At 35.3% G+C, this 23471-nt stretch overlaps 1 pseudogene across 1 annotated transcript in view; it reads right to left on the bottom strand.

Annotated features, from left to right (window-relative positions):
* Positions 1-2799: 2799 nt before the first annotated feature.
* Positions 2800-23471, bottom strand: part of LOC309835745 (large ribosomal subunit protein eL8-like) — a 191494-nt pseudogene continuing 170822 nt past the window's right edge. Inside the window, exon 4 of the transcript in view lies at positions 2800-2946. The product of the transcript in view is annotated as a large ribosomal subunit protein eL8-like (transcript). The remainder of the gene's footprint in view (positions 2947-23471) is intronic.

The raw sequence follows: 23471 nt of genomic DNA, 5'->3' as shown, positions 1-23471 counted from the left end.
CTGATGGTCTAAAATACAAAATGGCTCACACAGTAGTTAGGACAATTACATTAGTTAATGTTAGCGATGGTAGATGGTAAGTGCTTAATAATTGTAGCTATTGTGATTGGCTAAGAGAATGCCACCATAAGGGCGGGGGAATTTACCTTATAAATATCCTTAGTTACATCATTTTAGAACATATATAAAAGTTAAAGTTTGCACCAAACATCTTAGCACAGAATTACTGTCTGAATTATATTTAAATGTTTCATGTGTAATTTTTGTCTCCTTGAATACAGGGATTACATTTTTGCTTTTGCCCACAATGCAGGCTGTGATAAATATTTATCAAATTGAAACTAACCAGAAAAAATATTGCCACTTATAACACTGAGTGTGGCAGCTGTGCTTCCAAATAATTCTTATTTGCCTGTCCTATCCATTACTGTTATGAATATTTTTCTTTTTATCAGTATTAAATGCATACGGAGGCAGCATGTAAAATATCAATTTACAGTGCCATGCTATACTGCTACAATACTAAGATGTAATGCAATGAAAGATGAAATTTGGGACATAGATGCCTGTAGGAGGTCCAAAAGTTATGGGAAAATGATTCAAATTGTACAGAACACAATCACAGGATTAAGGAAACCAATCGTCACTTGCACTGTGTGGTGATAACAAGAGTCGGAATGTGCCAGGGGCACAGTTTGTTTGCAGCTGTTGTCATTTGAATCTTTTGTACAACATCCATTTTCTTTCTCAACTGTGTGGGATTTGTAAGTGCAGAGAGTTGATCAGAATTACTTTTGTGTAGAGACTACTTGTATGATAGCTCTTAGATTTAAACCATGCATAAGAAAATATAACCCAGAAATAATTCCACAAATACTGCTTAAGCTAGCACAAATGCCTATGTTGATGGATTTAGCTGGATATTACTTTAAAGTGCTAATTAGGTCAGGTTATGGACATCACCAACTAGAGCAGGAAACTTATCAGTTGCTCAAATGCCATCTTTAGGATAAACAGCTTGAGAGAATTTTTATAAACAGGAACTTGTAATTTGACCAGCCTTGATAGACTCTTTGTCTAACTAAAGCCAACTCCATATCTTTGTCCAGATTAGTTTACTTTTTTTTTCACATTCTGTGCAGCTTTTATTTTAATCGGGAACTAATCAAATCTACACACAGTCTAAAAACAGTAGAAAACATGAGTAAAATGGCCAGCAGTCCATTTGGGGTAGAGATAGAGAGTGGACTGGGCACCCAGAGAGAGAGAACTCACATTGTTCTGGCAGCAACCAGGATGGGGCCAAGCATTTCCTGGCTGACTGAGTTGTTTGCCTGTGCTCACAGGGCAGGCAGAGACCCTGAGACCACCTGAGTGGCCAGCCAGGAGAGAAAGCCAAGACCCAGCCTGGATTCTCTGTTAGCAAATCCAAACCTTCACAGTACTACCCACAGCCCCTAAAAGTTGGTCCCGGGACACAACCAGTACAGTCACCCTGCCCTGTTGATACAGCAGGATCTGCATGTAGATGATGTTGTCCCTATTCCAAACCTTGAGGGACTGGTAGTAGCATGTGCTGAAGACTTTGATCTGGTCTGACATCAAGATAACCACCAGGGCATACACGGTGCCCATGTGGCCTGCCAGTCAAGGTCCATACATGCTTCTTGGACTCCATATCCCACACATGCATGAGATTCTCATAGGTGCCACACACGATGAAGTGATTCATCACGTTAATAGAGTAGATACTGCCACCAGATGTCTGCAGGACATGGATGCAGTTGAACTTCCAAATGTCCCAGATCTTGCTTGTCTGGTAGAAGCTGCTTGAACAGCCACCACTGCCCACACCCACTTGTTGAGGCCTGTGAGATCCTTCTTCAACTGCAGTTTGGTACCCATAATGTCCCAGGTCTTTATGGCCTTCAGGAGACCACTCAAGAGCATGTTATGCAAACAGACCAGCATGTACATTGGGCTGTTGTGGGCCTGGATTATGTTGGTCTTCTGCAGGTTCTGGACACCCTACCTGGTGATGGTGCAGTCTTCTGAGCACTGTAGAGATTGTACCCCTGAATGCAAGGTGGTACATGTGTCCCATGTATTGGTGGTCTGGTCAGAGGAGCCCCTAAGGGCAGGTCATCCATGGAATAGAACAGAGACAGCAGATGGGGCACTGATGGACCAGAAAGTTTCCTTTGAACTTGAAAACCTGGTGAGGGTCTTAGGATCCTAGGATGCCCGTGTTCAGCCATGCACTGACGTGGGACAGCTTGTCTTTCAACATTAGATACCTCCCTCTGGAACTCCATGAGGTCGTAGCTGAGCTGGCTCTATTTTTTGTCCATGACATCAAACTTGAGCTCAAGGCTCTTCATCAGCTTGTCAGTATTCTCTGAGACTTTGCCCAGCATGGAAGAAAGAGAGTGATTTTCCTGGGCCTTCCAGGCCAGCACTACGTGTATCTCATGGAAGCATTTGTCCCTTGACTGCAGGAATCCATTTAAGCTCTTGAAGTGGCATGTCCCCAGGTGTGTCTCATACATGTCCTGGTTCCCATTGAACATGTGCCAGTACTTGGAATGAGGATACTTGATGTGTTCACACTCTTGGAGATGAGCCTCCAGGTTCATCTTGAGGAAGAGCAGGTAGCTGGGGTTGTTGGGGGCACATTGGGGCTGTAGTCACAGCTCCCCTTTTGGTCCTTCTAAGCACTAAGCTTGATGGTAAAAGGCACCATGGAGGTCCACATCCAAGAAGATGGCTTCTGATCCCTGCCATGGTGCAGACACGCTTTCAGTGAATGAAGAGCTCCCAGATCTGCTCAGCCACCGCACTGGTGTTCTCTACCACCATCAGCTTGGCATTGTCCACAGGACCCTTCTCTGACTTCACGGAGCATCTTTGACAGAATGTATGTATACACATGGTGATCTCAAGGTCCTTGAACAAACGGCAGCAAAGCTGGAAGCAGAGCTTTCTGAGGGCTAGGCAAACCCTGGTGTCTTTGGCTCCTTCTCCCCATAGGACAGGGAGAACGTAGGGAACAGGGACACGCTGGGCTCAGAGTGGAGGAAGCAGATGGAGATGGAGGAGTCAAGCAGCATCTGAGTGGCAGGGAGGGTGCTGAGGGGGGTGGGGACATGCTGTGTCCTCTTCATCCCTGGAACAGTTAGACGAGGGTACTGTTTGTACTTGCTGGTACCCCCCGCCCCAAAGAAAAGCAGTTGCAGCTGGTGCTCATGCCCAAGCTCATGCTCTAGAAAGGTATCTAGGGTCCCCGGGTGGCCCCACCCTCCCACTTCATCGCCCCCACCTTCCCCCACTGCTGGAAAGGGCTTAAGTGTACTTCTATAGCTTTAGAGTCTTCTAACTGCTATCTTCCTCCATATTCTTATATGCTGTTAGGTTCCCAGTTTCCTTTGATAATTACCTGTCATAGATATAGTCCAAAAAAACTGTCTGTTGCTATTTGATTCTTGTTGATAGAATTGCTCGATTTATGAGCATGAACTTTCTTCTCTGTTCCAGTAGACTTACAACTAAAGTCACGTTGTGTTCTCAGATTCATAGAGCAACTCCAGTAATACAATCAGATATCTATAATGAAAAGCTGTAAATTCATTTTATCCAGGTAGTCCCTTCTTTCTTGGCTGAGATAGCATATGAGGGTGAGGATGTTGGTAGGAGAGTACAGAGAAGGAAATCTTGAGGGTAATAATGGTTTAATGAACAGTCATTGTTTTCTGATGCATAAGAGCTTGTAATTTGAAATGTGATGGACTATATAAAAGTGTACATCTTCAATTCCATTTATTTTTCTAAGTGACTTAAGTGAGTTAACTTTTAAATATGACTGTCCCAGTGTACACTGGTCTGAAGAAAAGCTAGTAATTTTCTGAATTCCAAACAATATTCTATGAAAAAGAAAGTATTTGAAACATTCAAAATAGATTTTAATCTACAAAATGTAAAAACACTCTCCCTATCATGTATCTCATCATATGTTTTTTGCGTCACATGCTCAGCTGAAAGGACCCCTAGGTAACTTTGAGGTTTTTGTCTTTACTGTGTAAGATACCAGTCGAACTCAGGTTTGCTTGCCCAACATGCAGCAAAGCCAGTCTGCTGATACCTGGTTATGGTGAAGGAAATTATGGCATTTGCAGGGCACCAAGCAAGGAAACTATGCATCTAATGCTCAAAAGACCTGAACTCCTTGATGGCTTTTAGAGAAGGGTTTTTAAAGCCAACATTAGGGTACATGGATGACAGCACATCTGTTTACAACATGGTTTCTTGAATCTTTTAATCATCTGACCTACTGCTCAGAAAAAAGATGCCTTTCAAAATATTACTGCTCATTGACAATGGCAACCGGTCACCCAAGGGCTGTAATGGAGATGAACAATGAGGATAATGTTGGTTTTTGTGCCTGCAAACACGACATCCATTCTTCAGCCCATGGATCAAGTGAAAATTTTGACTTTCAAGTCATATTATTGAAGTAATACATTTCCTAAGGGTATAACTGCCAGGAATAGTGATTCCTCTGATGGATTTGGGCAAAGTCAATCAAAAACCTCCTGTAAAGTATTCACCATCTTAGATGCCATTAAGAACATTTGTAACTCATGGGCAGAGGTCAAAATATCAACATTAACAGAAGTTTGGGAGAAGCTGTTTCTAACCCTCAGGGATGACTTGGAGGAGTTCGAGACTTCAGTATAGGAAGTAACTGCAGATGTACAGATGTAGTGGAAATAGCAGGAGAACTTGAATTAGAAGTGAAACCAAAAGTTGTTACTGAATTGCTGCAGCAAGTTCTGAGAGGACTGACTTCAATTTTTAAAGAATTTCTACTGTAGGTAAAATGTGACCAAGCCGTACAGCATGCTACAGAGAAATTGTTCTTGAACAGAAGAGTCAATCAGTGTAGCAGACTTAATTGTTGTCTTATTTTAAGAAACTGTCACAGCCACCCCAGCCTTCAGCAGCCACCACCCTGATCAGTCAGCTGCCATCAACATCAAGGCAAGACCCTCCACCAGCAAAGAGATTATGCCTTGCTGAAGGTTCAGATGATGATTACCATTTTTTTAGCAATAAAGTATTTTTTAATTGAAGTATGTACATTGTTTTTTAAATATAATGCTATTGCACACTTAATAGACTACAGTATAGTGTAAACATAATTTCTATATGCACTGGGGACCCCCAAATTCGTGCAACTTGCTATATTGCAATATTTGCCTTATGGCAATGGTTTAGTACTGAACCTTCAATATCTCCAAGGTGTGCCTGTGTATTATTTTCATTGTCAGCACATTGGAATATATTTGACTGATAAATGTAAGGATTTTCATGATCAAAGAGATTAACAGTATGAAATTTGACAGCTCTGTTGTGAAGCTTGAACACTGATTATGTTGATAGTTGGTGGCAGTAACTAATGTTAGAGTAGGACCTGAGCCCAGAGACAAGAGATTGGTGGTCTCAGGAATAAAAAAGAGAAGTAGTCAATTGTTTTCTGTGTATCCTTCCAATCAGAGTGATTCCAAGAAGAGTGAATCTGTTGATCATATTTCTAAACTACTGCACTTTTCAATGAAAATAACTCCTTTTAAAATAACATCCCATTATACACATATATTTAAATAAAGTATTCCTCCCTGGAAGATGATCAGATTTCAAAGTTACTACCATTACATTCCAGGCACATCTCTGTCTATCTATCTATCATCTACCTATCTATCTATTGATAGCCAGATAGATATACCAGAGAATGCGAAACGTGAAACTCTGGTTTGAGGATCAGGCTCCAAAATTACTTACCTCATATTTATAACAATTTCTAATTGTTTACAGTTTCTTGGTACAAACTCATATTGTGAAGAAGAAAGCATACAACTCACTCAGTCACTCTTGCAAACAGCTACAATACACTGTGAATAAGAGGTAAAATATTATGATAATATAAAACTGTGAACAAAAGTTTTACTTTTTATTTAAATAGCCACATATCCCTTTAAAAAGACATTAAATTGCTCAGTAATTATAGTTAAAAATAATGTGATCTTAATTTTCAGTGCTTATTAAAAATCCTTATAATCCAATAATCATGGGCTAAATTATAAAAAAGTAAGAATTTGTTATTTAATAATTATTCTCATTTTGAATGTGTGAAATCTCAATAGTCCTTTAGATATAGAGTAATGTTTTATAAAACAGTTGTCTAAATTAGATGTATTCTGGGATCAATATTTAATTATATATTAGAGAAATGTATTTTATAAGAAAATTATACTACCTGTATATATATATATTTTTCTAATTTATTTATTTTATTTATTTATTTTCGGCTGTGTTGAGTCTTCATTGCTGCGCGCGGGCTTTCTCTAGTTGGAGCGAGCAGGGGCTACTCTTCGTTGAGGTGTGCAGGCTTCTCATTGTGGTGGCTTCTCTTGTTGTGGAGCACAGGGTCTAGGCACACGGGCTTCAATAGTTGTGGCATGCGGGTCCAGTAGTTGTGGCTTGTGGGCTTAGTTGTTGTGCCGCATGTGGGATCTTCCCGGACCAGGGTTCGAACCCGTGTCCCCTGCATTGTCAGGCAGATTCTTAACCACTGCACCACCAGGGAAGCCCCTGTGTATATATTTTAATAAAATAAAATTACTTAGATTTTCTAAATATAAAATATAATTTAAAATACTAATGAAAATTTACATTTCAATATACAGGCCTTATAAGTATTTCAGTACATTTGTTTAAAGATATATTTTGGTTCCAGAGTGTTTTCATATATAGAATCATAATATATTCATCCAAAAAAGAATTTACAGATAATTTGATCCAGCCTCTTTATTTAACAGGTGAAGAAACTGATATTCAGAAAGGTCATGATATATTTACAAATAGAAGCCAGATGTTTTGACTTTCTGTCAAATACCCTTCTGTTATACATGTTGCAACTTCATGAATCATCAGTTTTCATCAAAATGAAATGTCATAAAGGCCCAATATTAAACATATTTAACCACTGTATTATATTAGATTGATGAAAAATTAAACGTTTTTCAGTATCCCTAGATCATTACTTAAATATTAATGTGTGTTTTTGTAATTCTATAGATAAACAGCTATTGGCTTTCTACTTTGAAATGCCAGTAGATCAATAATTTATTTCATCAAGACAATTGTAACATTTTTTCCTTCTCGTTTCTGTAGTTTTTTCATACTTTACAGTATACAGTATTTGAAACAGAATCTATGTTTCTTTTTATACCTTTATCGTACTTCTGCATGGTTTTTAGATCTCTTGCAATTGCTTTCAAAGAGGTGAAAGAGATGACTTATCCTTACTTACCTAGCTTGAAAGATTCATCTTCATATCAGCCCATAGTGCCCATGCTCTCATACAAATCATAGGACAAGAATAGTAATTTTTCTATTTTGTAATGTATGTTTCTCTTAAAGGATGCCCTTGTTTTAAATAACAGAGATAAAAATAACCTTTCTCCAGGGATTATTATGAGGATTGCACAAAATCACACTTGTAAAGTATTACTTGTCTTGAAAAAGTAACAATATTTGACATCTCTCTTTGTCACTGGGTGTAGTGAAAACAAACCAGAGTAGCACGAGGAAATGTGTAAGATTCTGTTACCCCGAATGTTAAACAGCAATGAATTTCTCACACATATCTCATTTAGGTCACAACAAATAGAGTTTTCTCATTTAGTAATTCAAACTCACATCCCAAATTAAAATCTCCACACACTAAGACAAAATCTTTGAATGAAAAGGAAGTCTGACAACTTCAGCATAAGTGAAGGGCATCTTCAGTGACCTTCACCACTGTTTAAGGAATTTGTCTGCTGGACATCCATTAATTTTTTGCCCATAGAATGTTTTGCATCTTATAATCTTCAGCACCCTGAAAAACACTAAAGGACTGTTCCCTATGACAAACATAATTAAAGCAGTGTATTGGCATTTTGAATTTATGTGCCAACAGGTGTCCTAGTATAAGAAAATATAAAAGAATATTTAATTTGGACAAAAGATTGCCTAAGTTCTTAAAAAAGGAAATAATTTTTAATGAAACAGAATTATTGTACCTTAAAGAGGGAGTCAGTTATTATTCCTTAATTTCTGTTTCTGTTTCTTTATAAAGACTCACCAACACCTGCTAGGGTGCCAAACTTTTAAAGAAAGCTTGAAAAGCAGAATTCTCTTATGGTTACTATTGTTGGTTATTTTGTTTTTAAAGTGGAAGAAAAGTCAAAGAAGGCTATATTAAGCACCAATTTAAAGAGAGTGCTAAAAGCCACAAAACTGAAATACTTAGTATGAAATTTAAATATTTATATACTACAAGATTCTTTTGAATAATAATTATCACAACCTTGGGTGCAATGCTAATGTATCTGAAATGTTTTCATTGCTAGAACTTACTGCAGGGAATGTGTGAGGAAAAAATATAATCAGGCATTATCTAGAATCTCTAGGCAAATAATAAAGATGAATCAGTCACTTTTCTAATTAGAAATGCTTTACAAATTATAAAGTATAAAAATTTATGTCAATTAAATATGTATGTTTCATATTCCACATCTGTTACAGTGGAACTATATATACATGTTTGTGTGTACATGAGTACATGTGTGTGCTTATGGGTGAATTTGACACATGTGTGTTTGTTAAGGCTACTTATATAATAAATTTCTAAGGCAACTTAAGATTACTTTATTTGAAGCCTAATTATGTTATATAAAGCCATTATACTATGTAGTAAACGCGGTTTGGTACCCTGCCCATATCACCTTTATTGGGCTGGAGTGCCCATGTTTCAGCTACTATGGCTGTTGTCTGACAGTAGTTGAACTCTGTTCCCTTATCCTGAAAAATGGTCTTGGCAAAATTGAGTTTTCTGAAACAACCAGAAGTAGCTCACAGTTTTGCACTCACCCTAGGCATGGGTAAAGCCAAAGACTAACAGATACGGGAGTACAGAAAACTAGCAACCTTCCCTCAAGGTTGACAACTTTGTACTGCCATTTATGCTCTCTGTTGGTTCAGGCTGAAGCTAGAGATCAGCTGAAATCAAATCTTTATCTAGCTTTTTTTTTTTCATGCTTAATCTTGCTTCCTCACACTTTCATAGGTTTTAATGACAGAATTTCATTACTATATCATTTGCACAATAATCCTTCTTTTAGTCTCTGCTCCTAGGGAACCCGAACCTGAAAACAAGAATCCAGCTACCACTGGATTCTTGTGTACAATGAGGTTACAGCCAAAATTGGATGTTTTGAGAAGTCATTTGCACAGTTCTATTTAGTTATTACCTAATGGTTTGAATAGGTCCTAATGAACCTTAAGATTCTAGAAAACTTGGGAGAACATTTCCCATGGATCTCTCATGTTTCTGCACATCTTGAATCCACTTTTGTTCTGGAATGTTTTTGTTATTATTATTGACTTATTTTTAGAACAGTTTTAGGTTCACAGCAGAATTGAGAGGAAGATACAGAGATTTCCCATATACTTCCTATACCCAAACAGCCTCCCCCATTATCAGTATCCCCCACTGGAATCATACAATATGGAGCCTTTTCAGACTGGCTTCTTTCACTTAGTAAGATGCATTTAAGGTCCCTCTGTATCTTTTCATAACTTGATAGTTCATTGTTTTTGGTGTTGAATAATATTCTATTGTCTGGATGTACCACAGTTTATCCATTTACCTACTGAAAGATATCTTGGTTGCTCCCATGCTGAGGCAGTTATGAATAAAACTGCCATGAACATCTGTTTGCAGGATTTCTGTGGATATAAATGTTTGAATACTTTGGTTATATAAAATAATAATAATAATAAATAGAAATCTCAGTTAAATAGAGTAGGAAGACCAAAGTGGGGAGCTCTCACACCCTGTGAGAGGGTATCTGATGTGTCTTTTCAAATATTTTTTTCCCAGTTTCTGGTTTGTCTTCTCATTCTCTGAACATTGACTTTCATAAAGCAGTTTTTAATTTTAATTAAGTCCAGCTTATCAATTTATTTCATGGATCTTGCTTTTTGTGTTGTACCTAAAAAGTCATCACCATACCCAAGGTCATGTAGGTTTTCGCCTATGTTATTTTTTAGGAATTTTATAGTTCTGCATTTTACATTTAAGTCTGTGTTACATTTTGTTAATTTTTGTGAAGGATATAAGTCTGTACCTAGATTTTTTTGTGGTTTTTTTTTGCATATCGGTATCCAGTTGTTCTAGCGCCATTTCTTGAAGAGACTGTCTTTGTACCATTGCATTGCCTTTGCTCCTTTGTCAAAGATTGGTTGACTATATTTATGTAGTTCTGTTTTGGGGCTTCCGTTCTGTTCAGTTGATCTATTTATTTGTTCTTTTGCCAACACCCTACTTTCTTAATTAGTGTAGCCTTATAGTGAGTCTTGAAATTGGGTAATATTTGTTTTTCAACTTTGTTCTTTACCTTCAGTATCATTTTGGCTATTGTCAGGCTTTTGCCTCTCTATTTAAACTTTAGAAGCAGTTTGTTGCTATCTATAAATAACTTTCTAGGATTTTGATTGTGACTGAATCTATATATCAAGTTGGGAAGAACTGACATCTTGACAGTATTGTGTATTCCTATCCATGACATGAACTATCTCTTCATTTCTTTAGTTGATTTCATTTATCAGAATTTTGTAGCTTTCCTCATATAGATCTTTTACACATTTTATTAGATGTATACTTAAGTAATTTATCAGAGGCTAATATATAAATGGGATTGTGTTTTTTATTTCAAATTCCACGTGTTCATTACTGGTATATAGAAAAACGATTGACATATATTAACCTTGTATTCTTTAACCTTGCTATAATTGTTTATTACTTCCAGGAGTTTATTTGTTGATACTTTTGGATTTTCTACAGATAATCATGTCACCTATGAATAAAGAGAGTTTTATGTGTTCCTTTCCTACATGTATAAATTTATTCCCTTTTCTTATCTTGTCCCATTAACTAGAACTTCAAGTAGGATGTTGAGAGGGAGTGATGAGAGTAAACTTTCTTGCCTTGTACCTGATCTGAGTAGGAAAACTTCAAGTTTCTCAGCATTAAGTATGTTAGCTGTAGACTTCTTGTAGATATTCATTATCAAGCTGAGGAAGTTCTCCTCTATTCCTATTTACTAAGAATTTCTATCATTAATAGATGTTGGATTTTGCCAAATGCTTTTTCTGTACCTATTGATATGATCATGTGAGTTTTCTTTTTTTAGCTTATTGATGTCATGGATTACATTAATTGATTTTCAAATGTTGAACCACCTTTTTATGTTTGCAATAAACCCCACTTGGTTGTGGTATATAATTCTTTTTATACACTGTTGGATTCTATTTGATAATATATTGGTAAGGATTTTTACATATATTTTCATGAGAGATATTGATCTGTAGTTTTCTTTTCTTGTAATGTGTTTTTCTGGTGTGATTTTAGGGTAATGCTGGTCTCATAGAATGAGTTAAGAAGTGTTCTCTCCACTTCTATCCTCTGAAAGAGGTTAGAGAGAATTGGTAGAATACCTTCGTTAAGTGGTACAATTTACCAGTGAACCCATCTGGGGTTGGTGCTCTCTGTTTTTAGAAAGTATTCATGCTGGAGTAATCTTTCCAAGGAGGTTTGTATAGGGGACAACTGTAATGATAACATTAATGGCTGTCTCCATGCCAGAGTGCTGATTTGTTTACTGTCCAAGATAATAAATATAGTATCTCCATCTGGGACAAAGATGGGTAGGTTCGCTAGCAGCTTCCTTATATAATTGGAATTCCCTAAACTTTTGGTTTCCTTACCTGTGATGCAAACCCTCCGCATGTGCAGCATCCATCAGGGCTGCTCTGTATCACTCTATGGGACAGGGGAGGGGGTGCTGAGGGAAAGCAGTGCAACCATGTAGCCTGTGGTGCCATTGTGCTACAAGTAATAAAATCTTGTATCTCTGACCAGGGAGTTTCTTGTATTCTGCCAGCATCTATAAAATAAAGATACTTATGGGAATATTTCCCTATGTTTTCTATAATATTAAGCTTCTTTAGAACCTCTTTACACCATGAGGTAATAACTAAAAAATGAAACAAGGTAAAATATCATATCCATCACAGTTCTTCACAAGAAACCTCCCCAGAAATATACATATATCTTATCTAGCAAAGATAAGTGAACAGAGATGCAGAAATTATGCTAAGACCACATCTACAGAAACAGATTTAATTAAAGACAATATAGAGTAAACATAATGTCTTGAGATACTTTAGAACTTCGATGATCAGATTCTGTTGTTTAGTGAGATCTTCCAAATAGATGTGATCCATCACAGACTTTATTAACAAATGATGTGAAAAGGAATTTGAAATGTATTAATAACGTATATACAGAATTACCCAGCTTGGAATGAATGGTTCTTGTTTGACATTTTGAATTCCAGAGACTTCTCCTCCTTATTCCTGGCAGGGTATGAAATAATCAGTATATTCTCAGCCACATGAATTTAGACATTGCTTTTTGTATATTTTTACAAGTCCGTTGACCAAGCTGATAATTATTCAGTGCATACAATTGTGACATTAGGTTCTACCTACATTTCTCACTGACTTTCATGTTCCATTTGAATTTGAGGCTTTTTTTGTTTTTGGAAATTTGGGACAACCAGGAATTTTTTAAGTAGATACAAACAAGTCTTACCTTAGAACAGGACTTCTTTTTTTAACATTTAATAGCTTTTCATTAAAGTCAGATAAAACATAAATAAGAGCAGAATATTTTAACTTTTATCTATTTTATGTCAGGAGGTTAAGGTGAAGCTTCTCACAGATGACTTCAAATTAAGATTTAATCATTCTATTTTCCTAACATTTGGAAACAGCAGTGATCTTAGAAGAAAACTGAATCAAGACATTTAAACATCTGGGAGAGTTCAGCTCTGAGATTCACTCCCAAATGACCTCATGCAGTGTATTCATACTCACTGTGTTTAACAGAAAGAAGCTATGTTAAAATGAATCTAAGGACATGTTTAGCTGTAGCATTCTATGATGAATCTAAGATCTTAATTACCAATTATAAAATTGTTTTAATGAAGAATCATGATGCATTTATAGCTATTTGGGGAACAAATACAAGGAAATACTGATACTATTATGTACTAAATTAAATTTAATATAGTTGGTGATTTATGTATGAGCTGTTCATGATAGAAGATTTAGAAATTAAAATAGAGGTGAGACTTGAATGATAGCCAAACATATGCTTGAAGACCAACAAGGTAAAAGCATCCCAGGCAGTATTTATGTAGACATAAGGGTATGAGGGTCTGGTATGTTTGAGAACTACAAGTGTATAGTTTAGAGTTCCTAGAACATAAAGTTTGAGTCAGGAAGAGCTGAGAAGGGTTTTAACGTGAGCAGAGGGCAGCCCATGAACATTCAGTGAAAAGGAGTTTAATTTGTATTATATCAGCTGTATATAGCTATTGAAGTTTTTGAGGAGGTTTGGGATATAATTAGATTTTTCATTTTCAATTTTTGCTAGCAGAAGGCTGTGTAGGAAGTAAGAGAAGTAGGAAGGAGGAACGGATCTCTAGTGCAGAGAATGACCGCAGCCAGCCGAGTGTCATTTGAAGATTAGCACAAGGTTACAATCTTTCTTCAAAGTCAACCTTAGACTCTTGCTATTGGGGAACTTGGATACCATCTCTTAGCATGTGGTCAGTCCAGGGTGCTGTTTTCTATTAACTCTCCATATCTAGGGTATATGGACAACCTATGACCTATTTTTGCTCTATTTCTTACACTTGACAGAAACTACATTTTCAGATCAAAAGTGGAAGAACTTATATAAATGAATGGTTTTGCATGCTTTTTAGGATTCTCTAAAGACAAAGACACTAAACATGAATATTCTACCCAGAATTGAGTACACTTTGTTAGTAACTTTGAAACAGCCTTTAAATCATTTGCCAGAAAACTCTGTGATAGATAACACCTAGGACTGAGGCTCTCACTTTATATCAGAATGTAATTAATGCCAACCCTTTGAAGCTATATTAAGAGTTTGTTTTGTTTTGTTTTTTTAATGTGTAACTTTGATGATAATGTAGTGCTCTTATGTAAATATTCCTTGAAAGTTCTGTTTTACTCATCATATCTCAGATGCAGATCATTTTTAAATAGAATTTTAACTACTTTAGTGAAAGGAATCAGTAAAGCATCAAATGCTAATCCTATATCCTATCTCTATTTGCTTCTTGATTTGAAAACTTGAAGGGCATGTTCGATTATATTTAAATAAGTGTTTGCCAAACATACCTAGTTTAGGACACTAGTGGAAAGTATGGAATCCCAGGTTCCAATTCAAACTCAATGAATCAGTAACTCCTGGAAAGGAGTCTTGAAAGCTGAATTGTAAATATAACCCACGTAAGTCTTCAGAACAGAGATTTTTGGAAATCAATTGCATTATCTCATTCATTACCTGCAAACTGAAAAATATGACATTGTAGCACTTCAAATAAATTAATGAATAACAATATTTCCTTATGTTCTTCACTTATGATTTAAAAGGGGGTAAATAATGGAGTTAAGAATGGCTGTAAAAGGAAAGAGAATGATATATGTGCAGTTTGAATGAGGTATGGACAGCGAAGATGAAATGGTGAATGGCAGATTGGATAATACCTGTCCCCAGATTCCCAAGTAACAAGGACATTTTTTTCTGAAAGTATCAATCTAGGTTATGGATGGTGGTAATAAATATCACTGAGTCAAGATGCAATCACTAAAGGCATCTTTTATCCCCCCAACTCAGTCGACAGAATCCACTAAAAACCAACAACCAGTTGTTCAGCTTCGTCAATAATTTTGTAGTCAAGGTCATATTTTCCCAGAGTGTTTAATGTTATGGTTTGCAGGACAGAATCAGGAGCCTTTCTAAAGTTGAGATAGATTATGTGTACTGCATTTCTTGATCACTCATATCTGTCACCCTGTCCTAGGGAAAAGAGACTATTTGACAGGATTTCTTCTTTTAAATTCTGCCTGAATGGGCCCAGGAACATGTTTCATGCAATTTTAGGTGAACAGTTTACTGTGTGTTTCTAAATAGAAAGATGCTCATAATCTTCTAGATTCATGCTCTTCAGGTGATCTTTTGTTAGGCTGTACTTTTACTTTTTGGTGTTATAAATTATGACGATGAGTCCCTAACTCTAGTGACTTGAAATAATCATTTTCAGGGTTGTAGGCTATTTGTAAATAATTTTTTTAACTCTTGAAGTCCACATTTTATTTTGTTCATATTGTGCATAATATGACTTTGTTATTCTTTCTGGTTTTAGGTTAAGAGTTGTCACAGCAAACATTGTAAAAACACAAAATCATGAGAGATCTCTCATTTAAATTTCATTTTGGCATGGGAAAAGGGAAAGAAGACCAGAATATGTATTTGGAAGATAAATTTATATAGGGAATGATTCCTCATTGTTTGATAGAATTGAAATTTTACTAATTCAATAATTAGTAAAAGTGTAGTGGTAGGGTGTTTTGCATCTATCAACTCTCCAACAGATAGATGGAGAGCAAGGATCTGTGAAAAATACCTGGAGTAGTTTGCAGGTGATAATTAATAAAAATAATGTTTAGAGAAAGAGAAATCAAGGCTTTAAATTGATAGTGATATTCATTATGAGCCATAAGTTTCTTTCTTTGAAAATTTGCGCTATAGATTATGGATTTTATTTTTTTTAAAAAGAGCAAGTAAAATTACTCTTTTAGGTTTTGACTGTAAGTTAATTCATTTGGTAAAAAACTTTAGTACTGCAACCCTTCTTGAATACAGCCACCTTTATCACCAACCAGGAGGCAGTCCCCAGAGGTGGAGCAAATCATTTGAGAATTTTAAAGCCTTCCTAGTGCTATCTCAGAAACACAGACTTTACAAGACATGGAAATATTATGCCTTTCTACTCATCCTCAAGGTTATTTGTATTTCCGTGCTAATGTGTTGCCCACTAAAGTTATAATTATCATCTTTTGGCTTAATAAAAATGCAACCTTGTTTTCAGCTAAATCCTATAATTTCTCTCCCTTTCTTCAAAACCAAGCAAACTGTTTTAGTTTGATCAGGTAGGGTGTTACAAAGAACTAAGTTTAACAAAATGAAATTAAATCTCAGAAATACCTCTGAAGCTAAGTGTGCTGGGTCAGTCCTCATCTCATCATAGATAGGCAAAATTATGAGAAAAGTAAGTAAAAGAAAAGTGTTTAAGTGAGTGCTTCTCTTTTCTTTTTTCTTTCTTTCTTTTTTTTTTTTTTGGGTGGATGAGAGATTTATTTCTGTAAAGTGGCGGAAGTGAGGGGAAAATGTTGGCTTTACTGGGTAATATGCAAGCAACTGTCTTATTCTTCTAATCTGTGTGAGAAATAGATCAAGTTCCTGCCTTTTTTTTTTTTCAGTTAGAGGAGGGAAGTGGGTAGTTCTGTTCACCATATTCTACCACCAGCCGTTGTCCCTCTTATGCGATGATTTGAAATCTGTTGTCTCTGCTAGATGCATGTATGCAACTGTGTATTTTGTCTTTATTATTTTTATTGTGCTTTTCAAAGTTATTCATCTACATAATCAATGCAAAAGTAAGAAAATAATAGGTGTAGCACAAGTCATGGTCAAAAGGAAGTACTAAACTAGAGGATCAGTTGATCAGTGAACTTCCTTTGCAGTTGATACAGGTTAGCTCAACGGATATTTCACCTGGCCCTCAAAGACCTTAAGGCAATGCCGCTAATTTGCAGGTAGAAGTATTATAGAAGTTACTGTCACTTTCAGGAATTTATGGCCCTGCCTAGCATGGATAGCCTCTTAGTGGGCCCACTGCTTTGACACAGGGTTGTTTCTTGTCTCAGAGCTGAGGGTGTTCACTGTTTCTTTTCTTGGCAATTGACACAACCTTGAGGAAGCACAGTGGCTTGATTGTCCTTCACTATGACCAAATTCTGCAACACTTGAGCTAGTCTTTCCACCTATTCACTCTGTGTAATTCTGATTCTCTGTCCCAAGCATGCCTCCGCTTCTTGATCTTTGGATTCCCATCCTCATATTTCATCACCTGATTCTGTCACTATAGTCTCCTCCCTTTGGGGCCCTTATTCCTTGAAAGTTTAGAAAGCCAAAAAACAATACAAAACAGAAGGACAACAACAACAACAAAAAACCCACAGTAACCTCTATCTCATCTTAGCAGCTGTTTTTTTTTAGACTAATTATTTCTAAATACATTATAAATGCAGTAGAATATATGCAATTATATTTTTCTTCAGTTTAGCCACAGATTCAAATTCCTTCAGTCTTTTTAATAGTTTAATACTTGCATATATTATCCCTTTATTATTGGTTTTTTCCATACTTCAGGGTTTCCACACACAATGTTGAACATTGTGCATACTCTGCAATAAAAATTTTCATGCATATAGCTTTTTTATTATGCTGGATACTTTCCTTAAGGCAAATTCTCAATTGTGCATCAAAGTTTGTAGAAATCTTTATAATTTTGCTGGTGTTAAAATCCTTTCCCTTGTATTTAATAATGCCTAAACATTGTAAAAAATAAAATAGTACAAATAGTTTATTACAGAAAAACAGTATTGCCATCTTCAGTTTCATTTTCAAGAAGTAATAATTCTTAACATTGTGTTTTAAGATACGTCCGTTTCCTCTATTTAACTAAATGATATCTTTATACAGTGAACTTTTAATTTGCTATTTACTATTTTATATAATCAATGAATTGCTTGCTATCAAAAATGAGGATTTTTTTAATTGATACAATCCTCATCTGTCCTTTCAACATTGTCATTTCTCTAATTTCGTTAGTTGTTTTAAATAAAAATTATATAAACATCAATTTCTATTTCATCCACTTTAAACTATGCTTCATGGATTCCCACTACATAGAATAAATGTATTAAGCACCCATCCCCATCACCACCTTTTTTCCTTCTTTGTTACCGCTCTCAAATTACGTCAAATTTAACTATAATTTTACATTACCAAGCTGGCAATATTTTAATTTTAGCTTAGTAACATTAATTAAAATATCAGTTATATCCAAGCTTTGTCCACAAGTTTATTCCAATCATTGAAAAATAATTAGCAAATATTCAGTAAAATGTATATGAGTATATTTTCACTTTAAAATCACATAATACTAGGATTACACTTTCTCTACAGATCAATGTGACTTATTGTTTTACATGCATTCTCTTGTTGAAAAGCATGATGTAGTGCATTCGGATCCATCCAAATGTACTACATATCTGTATATATCTATTCTATATATATCTAGAATATATAGATATATATATTAAGGCAAATTCTCAATTGTGCATCAAAGTTTTTTCTAAATAGTTAATAGTTTCTAAACTATTAGTTTCTAAATAGTTTTAGTTCTAGTTTAGTAATAGTTCTATATAGTTTCTAAATAGTTAATAGTTTCTAAATAGTTATTTCTAAATACATTATAAATGCATTATTTCTAAATACATTATAAATACATTATAAATATATATAGATATATAGATATATATAGAATATATAGGTATATATCTATAGAATAGATATATATCCATCTGTGTGTTCTATATATAGCTATCTATTCTTTGTAGGTTGTCTGGTTAGTTCATATATCCTGGAGTTCATCTTTGCATACGCATTTGTTGCTGAGAGCAAAATAATATTCTTATGGTCCTAATGATTTACACTTTTACTTCTTCTTCTGTGTAATGGTGTAGTTCATCCCACTTAAAGTACATCTCCTATTTCTTTTCTGAAGATGATGCAGAAACATCATTTGAAATTTAAGGATAATCATGAAACAAGATAGTCTTTTGGGAACATATAAAGAACTTCTAATTCCTTATTGCTGGAGGATAGTAAAAGATAAGAATTAGGACCAGATATAATTGTAAAGGTGACATAGAATGTCATTAAGATGTATCTACTTTTTATCTGCAAAAAGAAAGGAGAGGTAGGTGAATAGGAGACATGTCAAAATTGTATGTTTTTCTTAAAAACTAACAGATAAAAATGTTTTCCCCAATCATTGCTCAATTCTTAACTGGGTTCATTAATCCTGTAACTCTATACTATTTAATATATCTTATTATTTTAAACAGAAAATAATCATGAAAAACTTAGGTTTGTAAAATAACTTAATTATTTGGGCTGTATTGCTCAGTTATATGGACCAAGCAGTCAATCACAGCCTTTTCCCTGCCAAACTGAAGCTTCTTGAATAGATCAACTTAACTGCTTTCTAGCATTCTATTACCTTCAATGTAGGTGGTCTACTCTGATGATTTCCTCCTGAATGACTTTCTAAAATATTAATGACAGCTGTTGTATATTAATTAATTAATTCCACGATTGTATTTTGAGTAAATACACTGTACCAGATACTATGGTAAGTGTTTTATGTGTGTGACCTCATTAAGTCCATAAATCAGTATGAATTGGACCTGAACCTGGGAGATCAGAACTTAACGGAGCCTCTATTTAAATCAAAATTGTCTGACTCCTCGTCTTTTGTGCTTAAACACAATTCATATTGTTTCTGAATCACAGCTATTTTAGAGTATCTGGCAAGACCACCAGGAGATTTTAACAAACAGAGCTATTAAGATAGTTGTCTAAATGGGTTGAATTAATCAATCAGCTCACATATTTAAAGGCTGCTTATTTGGCTCTTTATTCTCTCTTTTTCTTTGGCTTCCTGTCTATGGCCATTTCATTGCTCTTTAGCACTTCCATTAGAGACTTGGCATGAAAAGAGAAAAAAGATGAAAACTAAATGAGGCTATTTGAATTTCCCAATAGGCTTAGCAATTTTTAAATATTCCTTCAGGGGAGTATGATGTAGTGTAGGTAAGCTCACCTACTCATCCAGAAGGTCATATACCATATTTAAGCATTATCCTTTTTGTCCATTGGAAAGTAGGCATGTGTAAATCCACGTGAACTTATTTGAAAATACTGCAAAATCTGCCTTTTCGAAATGTTTGCAAATTTCAGTGATACAGTAGGTTTATTGATTTTCCAATTAATTTTGATTAGTGTATTTTATTTCATTATGTTTTTATTTCATTTTTTCATTAAATCGTTTTATTGAGAAGTCGTTCACACATCATAAAATCTGCCAATTTACATTGAGTCATTTCATATGATTTTTAGTAGCTATCCTGAGTGGGGCAACTATTAACATAAATCAATTTTAAAACAATCTTATCCCTACAATAAGATCTCATATGCCCATTTACTGTAAATATCCAATCTTATCCCCGCCCTAGGCACCCACTAATCTGCATTCTGTCTCTATAAATTTGCCTTTCCTGATTGTGTAATATAAATGGAATCATGCAATACATTGTCTCTTGGGTCTGGTTTCTTTAAATTAACAATATAGATTGACATTCATCCAGGATGTAGCCCGTGTCAGTAGCTTGTTCCTTTTCAATGCTAAATAGTATGCCATTTTATTAATATACCACATTGTGTATATCTGTTTACCAGTTGATAGATACTTGGATTGTTTAATTTGGGCTATTATGAATAATGATGCTGTGAATATTCACATATGTTTCTTTGTATGGGCCTATGTTTTCATTTCTCTTGGATACTTACCTATAAGTGGAATTTCTAGGTCATATACTAGTTTTATTTTTATCTTTTTGAGAAACTACCAAATTGTTTTCTAAAGTGACCTGTAATATATATTTACACACTAACATAATTTATCAACTTGAGTTAAAATAATTATGTTAATATTATCTTGAAGTATGAATTTTTCTGCAGTGGTTTCTGATAAAATTAAATATAATATATTGCTAATTATTTGAGAGAATATCAAATCTAATTTTATAGAACTAAGAGATGCATTTTACAAATAATGTATTATGTTTCTGTAGAAAACTTGATAAAATTTTAATAATTAACTTTATTTGAAAGGAATATAAAACTAAAGGAGAAAGTTTACATATGTACTCAACCTACACCTGGGATATCTTTAAGGGAGTCTCTGTATTGCATATGTGTGATGTTAAAAGACAACAGGCCCAAAAGAATTCATCTGTGCTAAACCCTCATCACCAAACGGAGATGCAACGCCTAATCTAGTTGCAGTTTCAGCCTCTCCCAGTAATGTAACCAGTCAGTCTGGAATTACCAGGTCAGCACTAGTGAGATAATCCACCTGATAGACTCCTGCCATCCCCCAAAGGAAGGCGACTTTGCCTGAGCAATCTACTCTTTGCTAATAACTTCCCTGTCCCACCTCCTCTGCCCTATAAAAGTCTTCCCTTTTGTACAGCTCCTCAGAGCTCTTTTTTTCTGCTAGATGGGATGCTGCCTAATTCATGAATGGTTGAATAAAGTCAATAAGATCTTTAAATTTTACTCTGTTCAATTTTGTTATTTAATGATGACATTAGAAACAGTAATAAGTAATATTCCAAGTGGAGTATTTCACTACTAAAAGACAGAAATTTAGAAAGTTTTTGATCTGTTAATGGCAAAGTAACTTGTGTAAGACTTAACATTTTACATAAAAAGATTACAAACTTTGCTGAGGGAAATCTTGTTTGAAGACACTGGAGAGAAAACCAAAACATCTAGAAACTGGAGGATGTATAGCATTTAAAGATGCACTGGATAAGACTCATGTTTATATGAAGGCACTCTCTAGTCTCCTCTAGAGGGAAACAGCTATATTCTTTTTATAATAGACACACTATAAATATAAAGACGGGTTGAAAGTTAAAGAGTAGAAAATGGCCTAACCTGCTAACTCTAAGCACAAGAAAGCCAATGTGGCAATACCAAAAACAAACAATGTAAATCTTAGGATACAGAGTATTAACATAGAAAAAATAATTATTCATAATAAAAGCGTAATTTCATCAGGAGAACATAGTAAACAAAACTTTATGTACATATTTTAAAAATCCACAGTCATAGGTAGGGAAATGAATACCCATCTCTCAGTTAATGATAAGCAGCAATAAATTTTTAAAAATTAGTATAGCAAGACCCTTTTTGATCCACCTCCTAAACTAACGAAAATAAAAACAAAAATAAACAAATGGGACCTAATTAAACTTAAAAAGCTTTTGCATAGCAAAGGAAACTATAAACAAGACAAAAAGACAACCCTCAGAATGGGAAAAAATATTTGCAAATGAAGCAACGGACATGCAGCTCAATATCAAAAGAACAAACAACCCAGTCAAAAAATGGGCAGAAGACCTGAATAGACATCTCTCCAAAGAAGACATACAGATGCCCAAGAGGCACATGAAAAGATGCTCAACATCACTAATTATTAGAGAAATGCAAATCAAAACTACACTGCCAAACGTAAGGTAGATAGCTAGTGGGAAGCAGCCGCATAGCACAGGGAGATCAGCTCGGTGCTTTGTGACCACCTAGGGGGGTGGGATAGAGGGGGTGGGAGGGAGGGAGATGCAAGAGGGAAGAGATATGGGAACATATGTATATGTATAACTGATTCACTTTGTTATAAAGCAGAAACTAACACACCATTGTAAAGCAATTATACTCCAATAAAGATGTAAATAAAAATAAATAAAAAGCAAACAAACAAAAACACACGCACACAAAAAAAACTACAATGAGATATCACCTCACACCAGTCAGAATGGCCATCATCAAAAAATCTGCAAACAATAAATGTTGGAGAGGATGTGAAGAAAAGGGACCCCTCTTGCACTGTTGGTGGGAATGTAAATTGATACAGCCACTGTGGAGAACAGTATGGAGGTTCCTTAAAAAACTAAAAAATAGAACTACCAAATGACCCAGCAGTCCCACTCCTGGGCATATACCCTGAGAAAACCATAATTCAAAAAGAGTCATGTACCACAATGTTCATTGCAGCTCTATTTACAATAGCCAGGACATGGAAGCAACCTAAGTGTCCATAGACAGATGAATGGATAAAGAAGATGTGGTATATATATACAATGGAATATTACTCAGTCATAAAAAGGAACAAAATTGGGTCATTTGTAGAAATGTGGATGCACCTATAGTCTGTCATATAGAGTGAAGTAAGTCAGAAAGAGAAAAATATCGTATATTAATGCATATATGTGGAATCTAGAAAAATGGTACAGATGAACTTATGTCCAGGGCAGGAATAGAGACACAGATGTAGAGAACAGACATGTGGACATGGCAGGGGGAAGGGGAGGGTGGGATGAATTGGGAGATTAGGATCAACATATATGCACTACCATGTGTGAAATAGATAGCTAGTGGGAACCTGCTATAAAGCACAGGAAGCTCAGCTTGGTGCTCTGTGATGACCTAGATGGGTGGGATGTGGGGG

The sequence above is a fragment of the Grampus griseus genome (genome assembly GCF_964374135.1).
Source record: "Grampus griseus genome assembly, chromosome: 18".
NCBI classification, from domain to species: Eukaryota; Metazoa; Chordata; class Mammalia; order Artiodactyla; family Delphinidae; genus Grampus; species Grampus griseus.
Note: the sequence above shows the minus strand (reverse complement) of the source record. Positions and strands in the feature narration are given on the sequence as shown.